Here is a 21975-nt window from a genome sequence, read left to right as displayed (position 1 = left end):
TGATTCCTATTACAAGAACATGATCAATCTCATACATCACATATCATTCATCACATTCTTCTTGGCCATATCACATCACATAGCATACCCTGCAAAAACAAGTTAGACGTCCTCTAATTGTTGTTTGCATGTTTTACGTGGCTGCTATGGGTTTCTAGCAAGAACGTTTCTTACCTACGCAAAACCACAACGTGATATGCCAATTGCTATTTACCCTTCATAAGGACCCTTTTCATCGAATCCGTTCCGACTAAAGTGGGAGAGACTGGCACCCGCTAGCCACCTTATGCACCAAGTGCATGTCAGTCGGTGGAACCTGTCTCACGTAAGAGTACGTGTAAGGTCGGTCCGGGCCGCTTCATCCCACAATACCGTCGAAACAAGATTGGACTAGTAACGGTAAGCATATTGAACAACATCAACGCCCACAACTACTTTGTGTTCTACTCGTGCAAAGAATCTACGCAATAGACCTAGCTCTGATACCACTGTTGGGGAACGTAGCAGAAATTCAAAATTTTCCTACGTGTCACCAAGATCTATCTATGGAGAAACCAGCAACGAGGGGAAGGAGAGTGCATCTACATACCCTTGTAGATCGCTAAGCGGAAGCGTTCAAGAGAACGGGGTTGAAGGAGTCGTACTCGTCGTGATCCAAATCACCGGAGATCCTAGTGCCGAACGGACGGCACCTCCGTGTTCAACACACGTACAGCCTGGTGACGTCTCCCACGCCTTGATCCAGCAAGGAGAGAGGGAGAGGTTGAGGAAGACTCTGTCCAGCAGCAGCACAACGGCGTGGTGGTGATGGAGGAGCGTGGTAGTCCAGCAGGGCTTCGCCAAGCACCGTGAGATATGAGGAGAAAGAGAGGTAGGGTTGCGCCAACAGGAGAAGAAACTCATATGTTGAGCTGCTCCAATGCCGCCACTATATATAGGGGAAGAGGGGGCTGCGCCCCCACCTAGGTTTCCACCCCTAGGGGGCGGCGGCCAGCCCTAGATGGGACTTGGAGGGGGCGGCCAAGAGGGAGAGAGAGGGTGCGCGCCCTAGGGTGGGCCTATATGCCCATCTGCGCCTAGGGTTTCCCCTCTCCCCTCCTAGCTGCGCCTTGGGCAAGGGTGGGAGGCGCACCAGCCCACTCTGGGGCTGGTACCTTTCCACTCTAGGCCCATGCAAGCCTCCAGGGCCGGTGGACCCCCGGGACCCTCCCGGTGGTCCCGGTACGTTACCGATAAAACCCGAAACCTTTCCGGTGACCAAAACAGGACTTCCCATATATAAATCTTTACCTCCGGACCATTCCGGAACTCCTCGTGACGTCCGGGATCTCATCCGGGACTCCGAACAACATTCGGTAACCACATACAAACTTCCTTTATAACCCTAGCGTCATCGAACCTTAAGTGTGTAGACCCTACGGGTTCGGGAACCATGCAGACATGACCGAGACGTTCTCCGGTCAATAACCAACAGCGGGATCTGGATACCCATGTTGGATCCCACATGTTCCACGATGATCTCATCGGATGAACCACGATGTCAAGGACTCAATCGATCCCGTATACAATTCCCTTTGTCTAGCGGTATTGTACTTGCCCGAGATTCGATCGTCGGTATGTCGATACCTTGTTCAATCTCGTTACCGGCAAGTCTCTTTACTCGTTCCGTAACACATCATCCCGTGATCAACCCCTTGGTCACATTGTGCACATTATGATGATGTCCTACCGAGTGGGCCCAGAGATACCTCTCCGTTAACCGGAGTGACAAATCCCAGTCTCGATTCGTGCCAACCCAACAGACACTTTCGGAGATACCTGTAGTGCACCTTTATAGCCACCCAGTTACGTTGTGACGTTTGGTACACCCAAAGCATTCCTACGGTATCCGGGAGTTGCACAATCTCATGGTCTAAGGAAATGATACTTGACATTAGAAAAGCTTTAGCATACGAACTACGATCTTTGTGCTAGGCTTAGGATTGGGTCTTGTCCATCACATCATTCTCCTAATGATGTGATCCCGTTATCAACGACATCTTAATGTCCATGGTTAGGAAACCGTAACCATCTATTGATCAACGAGCTAGTCAACTAGAGGCTTACTAGGGACATGGTGTTGTCTATGTATCCACACATGTATCTGTGTTTCCTATCAATACAATTATAGCATGGATAATAAACGATTATCATGAACAAGGAAATATAATAATAACTAATTTATTATTGCCTCTAGGGCATATTTCCAACATTTATCGGTCAAACCACATAACAACATACGTTGTTCCCTTTGTCATCGGTATGTTACTTGCCCGAGATTCGATCGTCGGTATCCAATACCTAGTTCAATCTCGTTACCGGCAAGTCTCTTTACTCGTTACGTAATGCATCATTCCGTAACTAACTCATTAGTTACATTGCTTGCAAGGCTTATAGTGATGTGCATTACCGAGAGGGCCCAGAGATACCTCTCCGACAATCGGAGTGACAAATCCTAATCTCGAAATACACCAACCCAACATGTACCTTCGGAGACACCTGTAGTACTCCTTTATAATCACCCAGTTACGTTGTGACATTTGGTAGCACCCAAAGTGTTCCTCCGGTAAACTGGAGTTGCATAATCTCATAGTTATAGGAACATGTATAAGTCATGAAGAAAGCAGTAGCAACATACTAAACGATCAAGTGCTAAGGCTAACGGAATGGGTCAAGTCAATCACATCATTCTCCTAATGATGTGATCCCGTTAATCAAATGACAACTCTTTTGTCCATGGTTAGGAAACATAACCATCTTTGATAAACGAGCTAGTCAAGTAGAGGCATACTAGTGACACTATGTTTGTCTATGTATTCACACATGTATTATGTTTCCAGTTAATACAATTCTAGCATGAATAATAAACATTTATCATGATATAAGGAAATAAATAATAACTTTATTATTGCCTCTAGGGCATATTTCCTTCAGTCTCCCACTTGCACTAGAGTCAATAATCTAGTTCACATCATCATGTGATTCAACACCAATATTCACATCTGTATGTGATTAACACCCATAGTTCACATCGTCATGTGACCAACACCAAAAGGGTTTACTAGAGTCAATAATCTAGTTCACATAGCTATGTGGCTAACACCCAAAGAGTACTAAGGTGTGATCATGTTTTGCTCGTGAGAGAATCTTAGTCAACGGGTCTGTCACATTCAGAGCTGTATGTATTTTGCAACTATTCTATGTCTACAATGCTCTGCACGGAGCTACTCTAGCTAATTGCTCCCACTTTCAATATGTATCCAGACTGAGACTTAGAGTCATCTGGATCAATGTAAAAGTTTGCATCAATGTAACTTTTACGACGAACTCTTTTATCACCTCCATAATCGAGAAACATCTCCTTATTCCACTAAGGATAATTTTGACCAATGTCCAGTGATCTACTCTTAGATCTCTATTGTACTCCCTTGCCAAACCAGGGCAGAGTATACAATAGGTCTGGTTCACAGCATAGCATACTTTATAGAACCTATGACTGAGGCATAGGGAATGAATTTTCATTCTCTTTCTATTTTCTGCCATGGTCGGGTCTTGAGTCTTACTCAACTTCATACCTTTGCATTACAGGCAAGAACTCCTTCTTTGACTGTTCCATTTTGAATTATTTCAAAAATTTATCAAGGTATGTACTCATTGAAAAATCTTATCAAGCGCCTTGATCTATCTATATAGATCTTGATGCTCAATGTGTAAGCAGCTTCACCGAGGTCTTGCTTTGAAAAACTCTTATTCAAGTATCCTTTCATGCTATCCAGAATTTCGATATCATTTCCAATCAACAATATGTCATCCACATATAATATTAGAAATGCTACAGAGCTCCCACTCACTTTCTTGTAAATACAGGCCTTTCCAAAAGTCTGTATAAAACCATATGCTTTGATCAACTCATCAAAGTGTATATTCCAACTCCGAGATGCTTGCACTAGTCCATTGATGGATCGCTGTAGCTTGCACATTTTGTTAGCACCTTTCGGATCGACAAAACCTTCTGGTTGTATCATATACAACTCTTCTTTAAGAAAACCATTAAGGAATGCAGTTTTGACATCCATTTGCCAGATTTCATAAAATGTGGCAATTGCTAACATGATTCTGACAGACTTAAGCATCGATACGAGTGAGAAAATCTCATCGTATTCAACACCTTGAACTTGTCGAAAAACTTTCGCAACAAGTCGAGCTTAGTAGATAGTAACACTACTATCAGTGTCCGTCTTCCTCTTGAAGATCCATTTATTTAACATGGCTTGCTGATCATCGAGCAAGTCAATCAAAGTCCATACTTTGTTCTCATACATGGATCATATCTCAGATTTTATGGCCTCAAGCCATTTCGTGGAATCTGGGCTCATCATCGCTTCCTCATAGTTCGTAGGTTCATCATGGTCTAGTAACATGACTTCCAGAACATGAGTACCGTACCACTCTGGTGCGGATCTTACTCTGGAAGACCTACGAGGTTTGGTAGCAACTTGATCTGAAGTTTCATGATCATCATCATTAACTTCCTCACTAATTGGTGTAGTAATCACTGGAAGTGATTTCTGTGATGAACTACTTTCCAATAAGGGAGAAGGTACAATTACCTCATCAAGTTCTACTTTCCTCCCACTCACTTCTTTCGAGAGAAACTTCTTCTCTAGAAAGGATCCATCTTAGCAACGAATAACTTGCCTTCGGATCTCTGATAGAAGGTGTACCCAATACTTACTTTTGGGTATTCTATGAAGACGCACTTCTCCGATTTGGGTTCGAGCTTATCAGGTTGAAAACCCTTTTCATATAAGCATCGCAACTCCAAGCTTTAAGAAACGACAACTTTGGTTTCTTGCCAAACCACAGTTCATATGCTATCGTCTCAACAGATTTAGATGGTGCCCTTTTAACGTGAATGCAGCTGTCTCTAATGCATAACCCTAAAACAATAGTGGTAAATCAGTAAGAGACATCATAGATCGCACCATATCCAATAAAGTGTGGTTACGATGTTCGGACACACCATAACATTGTGGTGTTCCAGGTGGCGTGAGCTGGGAAACTATTCCACATTGTTTTAATTGAAGACCAAACTCGTAACTCAAATATTTGTCTCCACAATCAAATCACAGAAACTTTATTTTCTTGTTACGATGATTTTTCCACTTCACTCTGAAATTCTTTGAACCTTTCAACTATTTCAGACTTCTGTTTCATCAAGTAGATGTACCCATATCTGCTCAAATCATCTTGTGAAGGTCAGAAAATAACGATACTTGCCACGAGCATCAACACTCATTGGATTGCATACATCGTATGTATTATTTCCAATAAGTCAGTAGCTTGTTCCATTGTTCCGGAGAACGGAGTTTTAGTCATCTTGCCCAAAAGGCACGGTTCGCAAGCATCAAATGATTCATAACCAAGTGATGCCGAAAATCCATCTTTATGGAGTTTCTTCATGCGCTTTACACCGATATGACCCAAACGGCAGTGCCACAAATAAGTTGCACTATCATTATTAACTTTGCATCTTTTGGCATCAATATTATGAATATGTGTATCACTACGATCGAGATCCAACAAACTATTTTCATTGGGTGTATAACCATCAAAGGTCTTATTCATGTAAACAGAATAACAATTATTCTTTAACTTCAAATGAATAACCGTATCGCAATAAACATGATCAAATCATATTCATGCTCAACGCAAACGCCAAATAACATTTATTTAGGTTTAACACTAATCTCGAAAGTATAGGGAGTGTGTGATGATGATCATATCAATCTTGGAACTACTTCCAACACTCATCGTCACTTCCCCTCAACTAGTCTCTGTTTATTATGTAACTCCTGTTTCGAGTTACTAATCTTAGCAACCGAACAAGTATCAAATACTCAGGGGTTACTATAAACACTAGTAAGGCACACATCAAACACCTGTATATCAAATATACCCTTGTTCACTTTGCCATCCTTCTTCTCCACCAAATATTTAGGGCATTTCCGCTTCTAGTGACCATTTCCTTTGCAGTGTAAGCACTTAGTTTCAGGCTTTGGTCAGCTTTGGTCTTCTTCACGGGAGTGACAACTTGTTTGCCATTCTACTTGAAGTTTCCCTTTCTTTCCCTTTGCCCTTTTCTTGAAACTAGTGGTCTTGTCAATCATCAACACTTGATGCTCTTTCTTGGTTTCTACCTTCATTGATTTCAACATCACGAAGAGCTTGGGAATCGTTTTCGTCATCCCTTGCATTATAGTTCATCACAAAGTTCCACTAACTTGGTGTTGGTGACTAGAGAACTCTGCCAATCACTATCTTATCTGGAAGATTAACTCCCACTTGATTCAAGCGATTGAAGTACCCAGACAATCTGAGCACATGCTCACTAGTTGAGTGATTCTCCTCCATCTTTTAGCTATAGAACTTGTTGGAGACTTCATATCTCTCAACTCGGGTATTTGCTTGAAATATTAACTTCAATTCCTGGAACATCTCATATGGTCCATGACGTTCAAAACATCTTTGAAGTCCCGATTCTAAGCCGTTAAGCATGGTGCACTAAACTATCAAGTAGTCATCATATTGAGCTAGCCAAACGTTCATAACGTCTGCATCTGCTCCTGCAATAGGTCTGTCACCTAGAGGTGCATTAAGGACATAATTCTTCTGTGCAGCAATGAGGATAAACCTCAGATCACGGATCCAATCCGCATCATTGCTACTAACATCTTTCAATACAGTTTTCTCTAGGAACATATTAAAATAAACATATGAAAGCAACAACGCAAGCTATTGATCTACAACATAATTTGCAAAATACTACCAGGACTAAGTTCATGATAAATTTAAGTTCAGTTAATCATATTACTTAAGAAATCCCACTTAGATAGACATCTCTCTAATCATCTAAGTGATCACGTGATCCAAATCAACTAAACCATGTCCGATCATCACGTGAGATGGAGTAGTTTTCAATGGTGAAAATCACTATGTTGATCATATCTACTATATGATTCACGCTCGACCTTTCGGTCTCCGTGTTCCGAGGCCATATCTGTATATGCTAGGCTCGTCAAGTTTAACCCGAGTATTCCGCGTGTGCAACTGTTTTGCACCCGTTGTATTTGAACGTAGAGCCTATCACACCCAATCATCACGTGGTGTCTCAGCACGAAGAACTTTTGCAATGGTGCATACTCAGGGAGAACACTTCTTGATAATTAGTGAGAGATCATCTTAAAATGCTACCGCCAATCAAAGCAAGATAAGATGCATAAAGGATAAACATCACATGCAATCAATATAAGTGATATGATATGGCCATCATCATCTTGTGCTTGTGATCTCCATCTTCGAAGCACCGTTGTGATCACCATCGTCACCGGCTCGACACCTTGATCTCCATCGTAGCATCGTTGTCTTTACGCCATCTATTGCTTCTACGACTATCGCTACCGCTTAGTGATAAAGTAAAGCAATTACAGGGCGTTTGCATTTCATACAATAAAGCGACAACCATATGGCTCCTGCCAGTTGCCGATAACTTCGGTTACAAAACATGATCATCTCATACAATAAAATATAGCATCACGTCTTGACCATATCACATCACAACATGCCCTGCAAAAACAAGTTAGACGTCCTCTACTTTGTTGTTGCAAATTTTTACGTGGCTGCTACGGGCTTAGCAAGAACCATTCTTACCTACGCATCAAAACCACAACGATAGTTTGTCAAGTTGGTGCTGTTTTAACCTTCGCAAGGACCGGGCGTAGCCACACTCGGTTCAACTAAAGTGAGAGAGACAGACACCCGCCAGTCACCTTTAAGCACGAGTGCTCGTAACGGTGAAACCAGTCTCGCGTAAGCGTACGCGTAATGTCGGTCCGGGCCGCTTCACCTCACAATACCGCTGAGCCAAAGTATGACATGCTGGTAAGCAGTACGACTTGTATCGCCCACAACTCACTTGTGTTCTACTCGTGCATATGACATCTACGCATAAAACCTGGCTCGGATGCCATTGTTGGGGAACGTAGTAATTTCAAAAAAATTCCTACGCACACGCAAGTTCATGGTGATGGCATAGCAACGAGAGGGGAGAGTATTGTCCACGTACCCTCGTAGACCGTAAGCGGAAGCGTTATGACAACGCGGTTGATGTAGTCGTACGTCTTCACGATCCGACCGATCCAAGTACCGAACGTACGGCACCTCCGAGTTCAGCACACGTTCAGCTCGATGACGATCCCCAGGCTCCGATCCAGCAAAGCTTCGGGGATGAGTTCCGTCAGCACGACAGCGTGGTGACGATGATGATGCTCTACCGGCGCAGGGCTTCGCCTAAACTCCGCGACGATATGACCGAGGTGGAATATGGTGGAGGGGGGCACCGCACACGGCTAAGAAACGATCCGTAGATCAACTTGTGTTGTTGTGCCTAGAGGTGCCCCCCTGCCCCCGTATATAAAGGAGCAAGGGGGGAGGGGCGCGCCAAGGGGAGTCCTACTCCCACCGGGAGTAGGACTCCCTCCTTCCTTGTTAGAGTAGGAGTAAGGGGGAAAGAGGGGGAGAGGAGGAAGGAAAGGGGGGCCGCACCCCTTGTCCAATTCGGACCAGAGGGGGGATGCGCGCCTCCTTCCTTTCGGCCTCTCTCCTCTATTCCCGTATAGCCCAATAAGGCCCATATACTCCCCGGCGAATTCCCGGAACTCTCCGGTACTCCGAAAAATACCCGAATCACTCGGAACCTTTCCGAACTCCGAATATAGTTGTCCAATATATCGATCTTTACGTCTCGACCATTTTGAGACTCCTCGTCATGTCCCCGATCTCATCCGGGACTCCTAACTCCTTCGGTACATCAAAACTCATAAACTCATAATAAAACTTTCATCGAAACATTAAGCGTGCGGACCCTACAGGTTCGAGAACTATGTAGACATGACCTAGAACTATTCTCGGTCAATAACCAATAGCGGAACCTGGATGTCCATATTGGTTCCTACATATTCTACGAAGATCTTTATCGGTCAAACCGCATAACAACATACGTTGTTCCCTTTGTCATTGGTATGTTACTTGCCCGAGATTCGATCGTCGATATCCAATACCTAGTTCAATCTCGTTACCGGCAAGTCTCTTTACTCGTTACGTAATGCATCATTTCGTAACTAACTCATTAGTTACATTGCTTGCAAGGCTTATAGTGATGTGCATTACCGAGAGGGCCCAGAGATACCTCTCCGACAATCGGAGTGACAAATCCTAATCTCGAAATACGCCAACCCAACATGTACCTTCGGAGACACCTGTAGTACTCCTTTATAATCACCCAGTTACGTTGTGACGTTTGGTAGCACCCAAAGTGTTCCTCCGGTAAACGGGAGTTGCATAATCTCATAGTTATAGGAACATGTATAAGTCATGAAGAAAGCAGTAGCAACATACTAAATTATCACGTGCTAAGGCTAACGGAATGGGTCAAGTCAATCACATCATTCTCCTAATGATGTGATCCCATTAATCAAATGACAACTCTTTTGTCCATGGTTAGGAAACATAACCATCTTTGATAAATGAGCTAGTCAAGTAGAGGCATACTAGTGACACTATGTTTGTCTATGTATTCACACATGTATTACGTTTCCAGTTAATACAATTCTAGCATGAATAATAAACATTTATCATGATATAAGGAAATAAATAATAACTTTATTATTGCCTCTAGGGCATATTTCCTTCATGGGGGAGGCTTAAGTCAATGTTATATTCATGCCCCAATCATGAGCTCTCTCGGGAAATGATTATTCAGAATTTTTATGCTCGGCTTTCTCTTGATACTCGCAACCTGCTCGATACTTCCTGTGTTGGTTCTTACATGATGAAGACTATTGATTTCAAATGGGACTTATTGGAAAGAATTAAACACAACTCTGAAGATTGGGGTTCTGACGATGGTAAGGAGTCAGGTATGACACCTAAGTTCGATTGTGTTAAATATTTTATGGATACCGATGCTTTTCGTGGATTTAGCTCTATGTATGGACTTGACTCTTAGATAGTAGCTACTTTTTGTGAATCTTTTGCTACTCACGTTGATCTCCCTAAAGAGAAGTGGTTTAAATATAATCCTCCTGTTGAAGTGAAAGTAGTTGCACCTATTACAGTCGAAGAAAAGACTATTACCTATAGTGATCCTATTGTTCCTACTGCTTATGTTGAAAAACCTCCTTTTCCTATTAGGATAAAGGATCATGCTAAAGCTTCGACTGTTGTTCATAAGAGTAATACTAGGACTTATACACCTCTTGAGCAAATTAATGTTGAACCTAGTATTGCTATGGTTAAAGATCTCTTGGATGAGGACTTAGATGGGCATGTTATTTCTTTCTTGGGTGAGACTGCTAATATTGCTAGACCTGATACTAAGACACGTAGACCTGTCGTAGGCATGCCTGTTATTTCTGTTAAAATAGGAGATCATTGTTATCATGGCTTATGTGATATGGGTGCTAGTGCTAGTGCGATACCTTATGATCTATATAAAGAAATTATGCACAACATTGCACCCGTTGAATTAGAAGACATTGATGTTACTATTAAGCTTGCTAATAGGGATACCATTAAACCTATTGGGATTGTTAGAGATGTTGAAGTTTTGTGTGGGAAGGTTAAATACCCTGCTGATTTTCTTGTTCTTGGTTCCCCACAAGATGATTTTTGTCCCATTATTTTTGGTAGACCCTTCTTGAATACTGCTAGTGCTAAGATTAATTGTGAAAAGAATATTGTCACTGTCAGCATAGATGGTATGTCTCATGAGTTTAATTTTGCTAAGTTTAGTAGACAACCTCGTGAAAGGAAACCACCTAGTAAGGATGAGATTATTGGTCTTGCTTCCATTGTTGTTCCTCCAACTGATCCGTTAGAACAATATTTGCTAGACCATGAAAATGATATGTTTATGAAGGAAAGGGAAGAAATAGATGAAGTGTTCCTTAAACAGGAACCTATCCTGAAACATAACCTTCCCGTTGAAATTCTTGGAGATCCCCCTCCACCCAAGGGTGATCCCGTGTTTGAACTCAAACCATTACCTGATAATCTTAAGTATGCTTATCTTGATGAAAAAGAAATATATCCTGTTATTATTAGTGCTAACCTTTCGGAGAAAGAAGAAGAAAGATTATTGAAAACTCTGAAGAAGCACCGAGCAGCTATTGGATATACTCTGGATGATCTTAAGGACATTAGTCCCACATTATGTCAACACAAAATTTCAGTGGAGAAAGATGCCAAACCAGTTAGAGATCCTCAAAGACGTTTAAATCCCAAGATGAAGGAAGTGGTAAGAAAGGAGATACTAAAGCTCCTTGAGGCAGGTATTATTTATCCCGTTGTTGATAGTGAATGGGTAAGTCTTGTCCATTGTGTCCCTAAAAAGGGAGGTATTACCGTTGTTCCCAATGATAAAGATGAATTGGTCCCACAAAGAATTATTACAGGTTATAGGATGGTAATTGATTTCCATAAGTTAAATAAAGCTACTGAGAAAGATCATTACCCTTTACCTTTTATTGATCAAATGCTCGAAAGACTATCCAAACACACACATTTTTGCTTTCTAGATGGTTATTCTGGTTTCTCTCAGATACCTGTGTCAGTGAAGGATCAATCTAAAACTACTTTTACTTGCCCTTTTGGTACTTTTGCTTATAGACATATGCCTTTTGGTTTATGTAATGCACCTGCTACCTTTCAAAGATGCATGATGGCTATATTCTATGATTTTTGTGAAAAGATTTGTGAGGTATTCATGGATGACTTCTCCGTCTATGGGTCCTCTTTTGATGTATTCATCAACATCTTCACCAGCACCATCTCCTCTCAAAACCCTAGTTCATCTCTTGTATCCAATCTTGTATCAAAACCACAAATTGGTACCTGTGGGTTGCTAGTAGTGTTGATTACTCCTTGTAGTTGATGCTAATTGGTTTACTTGGTGGAAGATCATATGTTCAGATCATTTATACATATTATTACTCCTCTGATTATGAACATGAATATGTTTGTGACTAGTTATGTTTGTTCCTGAGGACATGGGTGAAGTCTTGCTATTAGTAGTCATGTGAATTTGGTATTCGTTCGATATTTTGATGAGATGCATGTTGTCTTTTCCTCTAGTGGTGTTATGTGAACGTCGACTACATGACACTTCACCATTATTTGGGCCTAGAGGAAGGCATGGGGAAGTAATAAGTAGATGATGGGTCGCTAGAGTGACAGAAGCTTAAACCCTAGATTTTGCCTTGCTTCGTTAGGGGCTGATATAGATCCATATGTTTAATGTTGTGGTTAGGTTTACCTTAATACTTCTTTTGTAGTTGCAGATGCTTGCAATAGGGGTTAATCATAAGTGGGATGCTTGTCCAAATTAGGGCAGTACCCAAGTACCGGTCCACCCACATATCAAATTATCGAAGTACCGAATGCGAATCTTATGAACATGATGAAAACTAGCTTGACGATAATTCCCAATGTGTCCTCGGGAGCTCCTTTATTATTATTAGAAATTGTCCAGGCTTATCCTTTGCTACATAAAGGATTGGGCCACCTTGCTGCACTTTATTTACTTTATTTACTTGTTGCTCGTTACTATTTATCTTATCACAAAACTATCTATTACCTACAATTTCAGTGCTTGCAGAGAAAACCTTACTGAAAACTGCTTATCATTTCCTTTTGCTCCTCGTTGGGTTCAAAACTCTTACTTATCGAAAGGACTATGATAGATCCCCTACACTTGTGGGTCATCAACGGTTGATAGACAGTCTAGGGGAGGGCTCGTGTTGGCCTCGGGCGTCACAATCGTATTCCCCTGTCATATCGCACGCATCGAGGATGAAGACCTGGACAGGAGCGGCACCTCGGGAGCCGGCGAGGGAGAAATTGCGGGCGGTGAGGGAGGAATTGCGGCCTGTGGGGGAGTAAATTCGGGCAGTACTAATGCCCGGGCTCCGCTCCCTCTCGACCATTCACTTCCTTCCCCAACCATCTCATTCTCCTCTCTCCAGATCGGCGACCGCGGCGGCAATGGTGGAGATCGGCGAAGAGAAGCTGAGGCGGTTTGTAGGCAGGGATGCGCGGCTGCGTGCTTGCCTGAGGGAGATCGGCTCGTGGTACACCAGGAAAAAGGAGATGTACAGCGAGGCGGAGGCGATTTTCAAAGGAATGACGGCGGCGGAGGAGCGGTCGCTGTTCGGGAGGGGTGGGCACAACCATCCACTCCAGGTGCTGCTGTGGCCGATGGATCAGGCGGACTCGTCGGTGCCAGCCGTGGCGAGGAAGTGGGTGGCGTTCACCTCCTTCGAGATGGCGAACCTCGCCCCGGCCATGCGAGAGTCGGCGCTCAGATATCGCGAGGGGGTGCTGGCTCTCCCAGTGCCAGGGTCGGCTATGGCGCCGATCGTGATTCCTGAAAACCCAGTGGTGCAGCCACCGCGGGAGGAACTAATGCAGATGGAGGTGCAGATCCCACGATGTTTAGCTCGGGCCCCGCCTCCAACTCCACCGACTCCTCGCCGCTCGGCTCGCCTCGACGGAATCGATGCCTGAAGTCCTCGCTAGCCCGCAACTGCTTCTGGGTGTTGGCTAGCGATGGTTCAGGCTTCGATTCTGTTGAGGTTGACTTAGCAGGTAAATTTTGCGTTACTGCTTGTTCTTATTCTCCTCCTGTCAGTAGATACAGTGGGGATTCTGAGAATATTGATACACAGAGCCAAATCAGGCTTGTGAATAAGAAAATGAAGAAAAAAAATGCATATATATGTTCAGAGTTTGCTTTTGCAAAATGAGGGGGATACTATTGATAAGAAATGTGATGGAAAACAGATTGAATCCAGTAGTGAAATGATACATATAGATTCTCCTAGGTGGGGGGTTTATCATTGCAACAACATTGATACAACACTCATAAAAATGAAACCTAGAAATCCAAAAATCTGGGATTATGCCAGATTTCCCGAATTCCTTAGTGACATTGAACCCGAAGATAATATCCCTCCCTGAAATAACAATGATGGAATTGGGGGGAGTGGAGATAAGATTGATAAGGAAGTTTTAGGTTAGATATCCCTGAAAATTACGCGTTGGAGGAAGTGGCTGATGAAGTTCAGAGAAGGGAAGAGGTTCAGAGTTTAGGGAGAAAGGCCAGAGAGGATGGCAGGAGAAAAAAATGGTCTCAGTACAGTTCTGGTGAGTTGGGCCTCAAGGGCTTATGGCCCAGTAGGGAGAAAAGTTTTGGGGGCCCAGATGGGGGAGTAGGAGGGATGGATGTATATAACAGAGGCATTCCGCCTGCGGTCCCTGAACCTGATTTTCTCCACTCCCCAAACCCTAAAAATCCCAAGGCGGTGGCGAGTAGGGAAGTTGAATCTGAGGAAGAAGATTTCGCTGGAGGAGGAGAAGAGAACATGGCCAGCAGACAGGAGAGCTGGCGTCCCAGGCCAGGAAGAGGGGCTGGTTTTGGAGGAAGAGGTAACTTTTTCAACAAACCCAACAATTCTGAGAGAGGATTTAGTAGGCCTGATGGGAGAGACCAGGAGAGCTTTGAGTGGAGAAATAGAGATGGTAATTACAGAGGGGGATCTAGGACAAACAGCAGTGGATCTGGAGGTGAAGGGACATCTATGGGAAGCGACAGAGATCTGGATAACAGGGTTGGAAACTTTGGCCCCAACAGAGGGGGAGGACAGCAAGAGAGAGTTCTTGGGGGGACTGGAGAAATGGGATCTGGTAGTGGATTTGCAACAGATAGTCCTAATGCCCCACAGATGGGTATGCAAGGGGGGCAAATGCAGTTGGCAGGTGGTTTCCCTGTGATGAACAACCCTAGTTTCCCCCAGCTAGTGCCAGTGAGAATGGGGCTTGGTCAGTTTGGTTTCATGCCCCAGGAGCAAATGGCACAACAGTACCAATACCTGCTATCCAACATGGCAAAACAGGAGACCTTGAATCTGCAGGGTCATCAAAAGGATGAAGGAGAAAAAGGAACGTCAAAGAAGAAAGAGGCAGGGAGCAATAGCAAGGAACTGTTCTATGTGAAGTGCAAGGAGCAGGGTCATCTGAAGATTGATTGCGAGAATAAGCTTTTCTGTGTGGTGTGCCAGAGAGCATCACATAACGCTGAAGATTGCATAGTCTTGAAACAAACCAAACCAGTGGCCAAATATGTTGGATATGGAGCTAGGGGCTTGCGGTGTCTTCTGGTGCAACACACTAAAGATATGGTGGCTAATGAACACACAAATCCTATGGCATTGGTGACTGTTCACTCTGGACAGTTGAATGAGACTATAGTTGCTTTTGGATTTTCCAAGATGTTTGAGTGGGGGTGGACCTGGAGAGCCAAGTTTCAGAGTCCTGCAATATTTCTGATGAGATTCCGCAAGAAGGCCAAATTGGTGGAGTTAAAGAACTTTGGTAAATTTACTCTGTTGGGGACAGGAGCAATGGTGGAGGTTGACTTCTGGAGCCCAGATGATAAAGCCAAAGGGAAGTTGCACTCAGTGTGGATAAAAATGTGGGGTGTGCCTAATACATTGAGACATTATCTGGAAATTTGTGAGATTGGTTCTGCTTTGGGACCAGTGGTGGAGGTGGACATTGAGCACATCCATTTCAGGGCGGAGATCAAGGTGAAAGTTGGAGTGAGGGATATACACAAGATACCAGCAGGGACTGAGATAACCACCAAGGATTTGCTCCTATATGATATTTTCTTTGAATTTGACTCAGTAGCTGAACAGGGATGGTACAAGTTTGAGGAGGGGAATAAAATGAAAATGTTTGAATATTTGGAACTGGAACACTTTGAGGCACAGAGAGAGAATGACATACAGAAGAAAAGCAAGCAAACAGACACTGGGAAACAGAATGTGAGTTTGGGAAGCTTGGGGTTAAAACAGTATGAACAGGTGGTTCTGAAGTCTGGAAACAGTTGTCAAAACACTAACACTACTAAAGTAAGTGAGAAAATAGGGATTAGTGCAGAGAGGCAGGGGAGAGAAGATGATATGTTATCTAGGTTGCAAAAAGCAGAAGAATTGGCTACTAGACAGACTGCACAGTTGATGTTGGAAGAAAAAAAGAGGAAAGAGATGGAGATCATTAGGAAAACCCTTGAGAAAGAGGTGAAGAGACAGCATGAGCTACTCCAAATTAATCTGAAAGGGAATGAAGATGTGAAAGGGTCTCAATCTGGAGAGAAAAATACTGCTGAGGGAGAGGAAATGGAAAACCTGGATGAAGATATGCAGATTGAGGACAAACAAGAGGGGGAAGGAGAGATGATAGATCAGGAACTGATGGAACAAGCCATTGGACTAGGGTATGTTGAGCCAGTGGATTACACAGCTAGTCAGGAAACTGATTCTTTTGAGACCAAGATTATGAAGGCTAGGAAAGGTGATGCTGAGTTAAAGGAAGAAGAGGAAGAGTGGAGGAGATGTCTTAGGCTGAAAGGAAAAGAAGATCGAAATATCACTGAGCTGGCAAAAGAGAGGGCTGCTAAGAAGGACAATTATGGTAAGCTAAATTGTAGTGAGAGTTTTCCTAATTCTGATAACTTTTTTCAGAAAGTTGCTGAAGGGGTTGGGGTGAAACTTGGGAATAATCCTGATATGATTAAACATAATGTTGAATTGATAAAAAAAGTTGAACAGGCTAGGATTGATTTGTGGTTGTCTGACTTTAATAGAGAACAAAAACAAGCTATGATGCTTGAAGAGGCTGAGATCATTGATACTGGGGATTATACCCTGAAAGATCTCTTAAACCAGGGGGAATATGGGGAGGATGATAGAGAGGATGATGATTGGGAGATAGTCAAAGAGCTTTTTTCATTTAAGAAAAGAGATGGGAGGAAGAATAATAATAAAACCACCAGGGGTTCTGGGGTTAAAACTGCCTGTGCTGTTAAAATTTTGGAATCTTCGGTCAAGAAAAAGAAAAAGAAGAAATGAGAGGTATTTTTTGGAATATGAGAGGTTTTGGGGGGGATATTAAAAAAATATTCTTGAGAGAGATGATCATGGATAAGAAAGTGGACTTTCTGGGACTACAAGAGACCATGAGGCAAGAGATTTCTAGAAATGAACTATAGCAAATATGTGCTGGTAGATATTTTCACTAGCATTTCACCCCAGCTAGGGGGAAATCTGGTGGATTATTGCTAGGGGTTAACTATACTACCCTTGATGTTATATCTCAAGATGAAGGAGATTATCACATTAAAATGACAGTCCAGGATAAAAAAATAGATTTATCTAGGATTTAGTGGTGGTTTATGGGGATGCTCAACCAGAGAGGAAAGCTAAATTTCTAGCTGAGCTCTCTAGAATTTTCCAAAATAGTGTAAATTCCATTCTAATTGGAGGGGATTTTAACATTATTAGGAAAGCCAGTGAAAAAAATAAACCTGGTACTCCAGGTCATTGGAGTTTCTTGTTTAATGCTATTCTAGAACAAGCTGGAGTTAGGGAGTTTGAAATGAATGGCAGGAACTTTACATGGGGGAATAATTTACCTGCCCCTACCTTTGAAAAACTAGACATGATTTTGTGTAATAATGAATGGGAAGATGTATACCCTTTGACTCATGTTATAGCTTTGACTAGAGAAAAATCTGATCATACTCCACTCTTCCTAGATTCTGGTGATATTCAAAAATCTGATCCTCTTTTCAGATTTGAAAATGCTTGGTTTCTCAGGGAGGGGATTGATAAGATCATGCATGAAGTTTGGAAGGATAGTAACATCACTGGGGATAGTGTGGATAGACTCCTGGGGAAATTTAGACTTTTTAGACCCAAACTAAAAGGGTGGAATAGAAACATGAATGTCTGGTATATTGAGTTGAAGAAAGACATTCTACTCAAATTGGATAATATTGATAAACATTGTGAACTTAATGGTCTTACTGCTGCAGACAGAGTAGAGCAAAAAGAACTTAGAGCCCAGTTGGATAGACTCCTGCAACAAGAGGAGGCTAGATGGAAGCAAAGAGCTAAGGTGGATGAATTGTTGGAAGGTGATAGTAATACAAAAAAATCATGCCAAGGCCAATGGGAGGCTGAGGAGAAACAAAATTAATAAACTTGAACAGGATGAGGGAGTTGTTGAGGGTGAGAAAGATATAGTGGAATATATCACTAATTTCTACAAAACCCTATTTGGGCATCCTGATAATTCCACTATATCTCTAAATATAAATAATCCACAAAAGATCCAAGATCAGTACAAGGCTATGCTGACAGAGGAGTTCTCAATGGAAGAAATTAAAAATGTGGTCTTTAAAATGGCTCATAATAAATCGCCTGGCCCTGATGGCTTTACAGCTGAATTCTATCAACATTATTGGGAGTTGGTTAAAGATGATCTCAAAGACCTGTTGGATGATTTTGCTAATAGGAAAATCGATATTAGTAGGTTGAATTATGGTATTATCACGTTGGTGCCTAAAAGAAAAAAATGCAAATAGAATACAAAACTTTAGACCCATGTGCTTGTTGAATGTGTGCTTCAAAATCATTACAAAAGTCTTAATGAATAGGCTAAATATATAGTGGCAGCTAATGTTATCTCTCCTGTTTAGACTGCTTTCATAAAAGGCAGATACATTATGGAGGGGGTTTTGATCTTGCATGAAGCATTGGATAGTATTAAAAGGAAAAAACAAGGTGCTTTGCTGTTAAAAATAGATTTTGAGAAAGCTTATGATAATATTAAATGGACCTTTCTTTTTCAAATGCTCAAAACCAAAGGATTCCCAGATAAATGGATAGACTGGGTGATGGATACCATCAGGGGTGGAAAAGTGTGTGTGAAAGTTAATGAAAACTTGGGGAAATATTTTCCTACTCATAAGGGGCTGAGACAGGGGGATTCTCTGTCACCTCTTAATTTTGACCTGGCAGTTGATGCATTGGCCATAATGCCAGATAATGCTAGGAAAAATGGGTTAGTTAAGGGGGTTTTAGAATAATATGTTGAAGATGGGATCAACATGCTCCAGTATGCAGATGATACCATCTTCCTTATACAAGATGATGTAGAGAGTGCTCAAAACCTTAAATATACTCTGCCTCTTTGAGCAAATGTCTGGGTTGAAAATTAACTTTCATAAAAGTGAACTTTTCCTTTTTGGAGAAGCTGATAGCAGAAAAGATGAGTATGCTAAAATATTCACTTGTCCTGTTGGCACTTTGCCTATGAAATACTTAGGTCTGCCAGTTGATAAGGGGAGAATCAGGAACCAGCATTGGAAACCTACAGAGAATAAGATGGAAAAGAAATGTGAGACCTGGCAAGGAAGGCTTCTTGCTAGTGCTGGGAGGGTCACTTTGATCCAGTCTTCCTTGACAGGCATCCCTTACTTTATGATGTCCTTTTTATGGACTTCCTGTGGGGGTGGAAAAATGGATGGACTTTTTTAGAGCTAGGCTTTTATGGCAGGAAGATGATAAAAACAAAAAATATCATCTGGTAAAATGGGCTGATGTTTGCAGGCCCAAGGACATGGGTGGTTTGGGGATTCACAATTTAGCTTGTATGAACAACGCTTTATTGAGTAAGTGGTGGTGGAAAATTTACAATACAGAAGGCTTGTGGCAAGACATAATTCTGGAAAAGTATCAAGGGTGTAAAGCAATTGGAAATATAGTGGCTAAGCAGGGAGATTCCCAATTTTGGAAGGAATTATTAAAACATAGAGATCATTTTACTTCTCCGTGTAAATTTGTTGTAGGAGATGGGGGGAACACCATATTTTGGGAAGACTGGTGGATTGGATCGGCTCCTTTATATAAAAACTTCCCTAGATTATATAATATATGTTTTGATAAAAGAAAGACAGTTAAAGAGGTCCTTGAGGGGGGATTGACAACATCCAGTTTAGGAGAACTCTGACAGGAGATTCTAGAGAGCTGTGGGAGCATATAAAAGAGGCATGCAATTCGGTGGTGCTGAAGAATGTAAAAGATAAGATCAAATGGACCCTTACAAAAAAAGGGACATACACAGTAAAGTCCTATTATAGGCACTTAATAGAAAATGGGATCAAATATCCACATCTTTATATGTGGAAGATCAAGATACCACCTAGGGTTAAAGTCTTCATGTGGCTAGCTCTTAGAAATAGCATTCTCACCAAAGACAATCTACTACACAGGGAGTGGAAAGGGGATGATAAATGCCCATTTTGTGGGAGAATAGAAACTATCAATCACTTGTTCTTGACTTGCTCGGTAGCCAGATTGTTATGGATTATTTTGAAATGTGCTTTTAATCTAAAAGACATACCAGATAATCTAGATTTGATAATGAGGGATTGGACAAAAACTTTTGATAAGGATGAAAGGGTTTTAGTTTGGATAGGGATTTCAGCTTTTTGTTGGACTATGTGGAAATTGAGAAATGGTGTTATTTTTGATAATAACAGGGTGAATGATCCTTGTGTGCCTGTTAACTTGTTGCTCAAACCTTACAGGATTGGAATATTTTGCAGAAAAACCGCGTAAGAAGTAGAATGATGGAAGCTGGAATAAAGCAGATTAGTGAAGTGGCTGAAGAAGTGTTCCGAACAGCACATGGGTGGCGCCTGGAGACCAGGAGGATTTTGGGGTGAACCTCAGAACCTATGACGATGTGATGAACTCTGCTTCTTCAAGCCTCTTTGCTAGTTTACTTGCTGTTTCTACTTTCCCCCCGATGAAGACTTATTTTGTGAATCTGCTTGTAATAGCCTATCATAGTTCTATGTTCTAGACTGCTATAACTTTGTAATGCTGGTGCTGGGACCGTTTTGAGCCCACGCCTTAGATCTCCCCCCTCGGTAAAAGTCTACCTGTTTCGGAGGATTATGGATGGAGGGAGGGATGGCTCCTTACACCCCCTCTAGAAGCAGAGTTGACAAAGAACCAAGGGAGATAGCCTCATTTCTCTCTTTATCTTTTTGTTTTTTAGTTTGTAAGACGCGGTGATTTCTATTAATGGAAATTGGAGAGGAAGCTCTCTTTTATCAAAAAAAATCGACGAGCACGTCCGGCAGTGGCCGGACAAGCCGGGAAGCTTCAGGACCTCCCTCGCCGAGTACTCCGCCGCGGTGCACGAGCTTGCACAGACGCTGCTCTGGCTCATTGCAGAGGGGCTCGACCCCAACGGTGGATTCTTCACTGGCGACCTCAGCAGCGGCAGCACCCAAATGAACGTCAACTACTACCCGCCGTGCCCGGACCTGAGCCTCACGCTGGGCCTCCTCCGGCACTGCGACCGACACCTCCTCACCGTGCTCTCCAAGGGCGACGTTGCCGGGCTGCAGGCAAGGCACGGCGGGCGGTGGCTCCTCCGCCCCGTCCCCGGGGCCTTCATCGTCAAAGACATCTAGGAATTCATATTTGAGAAATTTATCAAATCTTCTTATAAATTAAATAACTAGTTGATTTTTTGCACTAAACCACACATGGCAAAACTATAGAAATATGGATTGTATACCATTGAAAATCTAAATTCCATCAAATTGTGCACGCCTCATACCAACTCTGCTCATGTGTATCACACCTGCAAAGTACCCATAAACACTGCCTCGTTGGGCTTTGTTGTTAAGGCCATCTCTATTTTTAGGGTGATCATAAGTGATTCAGCACATAGAAAAAGATACAATGGTAAAGAAATTTATGGCCTCAGTTCTGATTGCCTTTGGTATGGACCCAGTCATACAATAAGGGAGTAGACAATTGTTGGTCGTGCTACCAACCTTGCTCTAAATATGTTCCACGATCAGGTAACACTCGTTAGTGGGTACAGTTGAGAATCAAATAATTTCACATGTGGGGACGTGGACAGTAGTAAATGGTACTAACGAATGACGCA

At 42.4% G+C, this 21975-nt stretch overlaps 1 pseudogene; it reads left to right on the top strand.

The window, feature by feature from the left end:
- Nucleotides 1–21490, top strand: part of LOC123067724 (mugineic-acid 3-dioxygenase-like) — a 31854-nt pseudogene extending 10364 nt beyond the window's left edge.
- The last annotated feature ends 485 nt before the right edge of the window (nt 21491–21975 follow it).

Source organism: Triticum aestivum, chromosome 3B (assembly GCF_018294505.1).
Source record: "Triticum aestivum cultivar Chinese Spring chromosome 3B, IWGSC CS RefSeq v2.1, whole genome shotgun sequence".
Taxonomy (NCBI): domain Eukaryota; kingdom Viridiplantae; phylum Streptophyta; class Magnoliopsida; order Poales; family Poaceae; genus Triticum; species Triticum aestivum.
The sequence above is the reverse complement of the archived record's forward strand: the minus strand, read 5'-3'. Positions and strand labels throughout refer to the sequence as shown.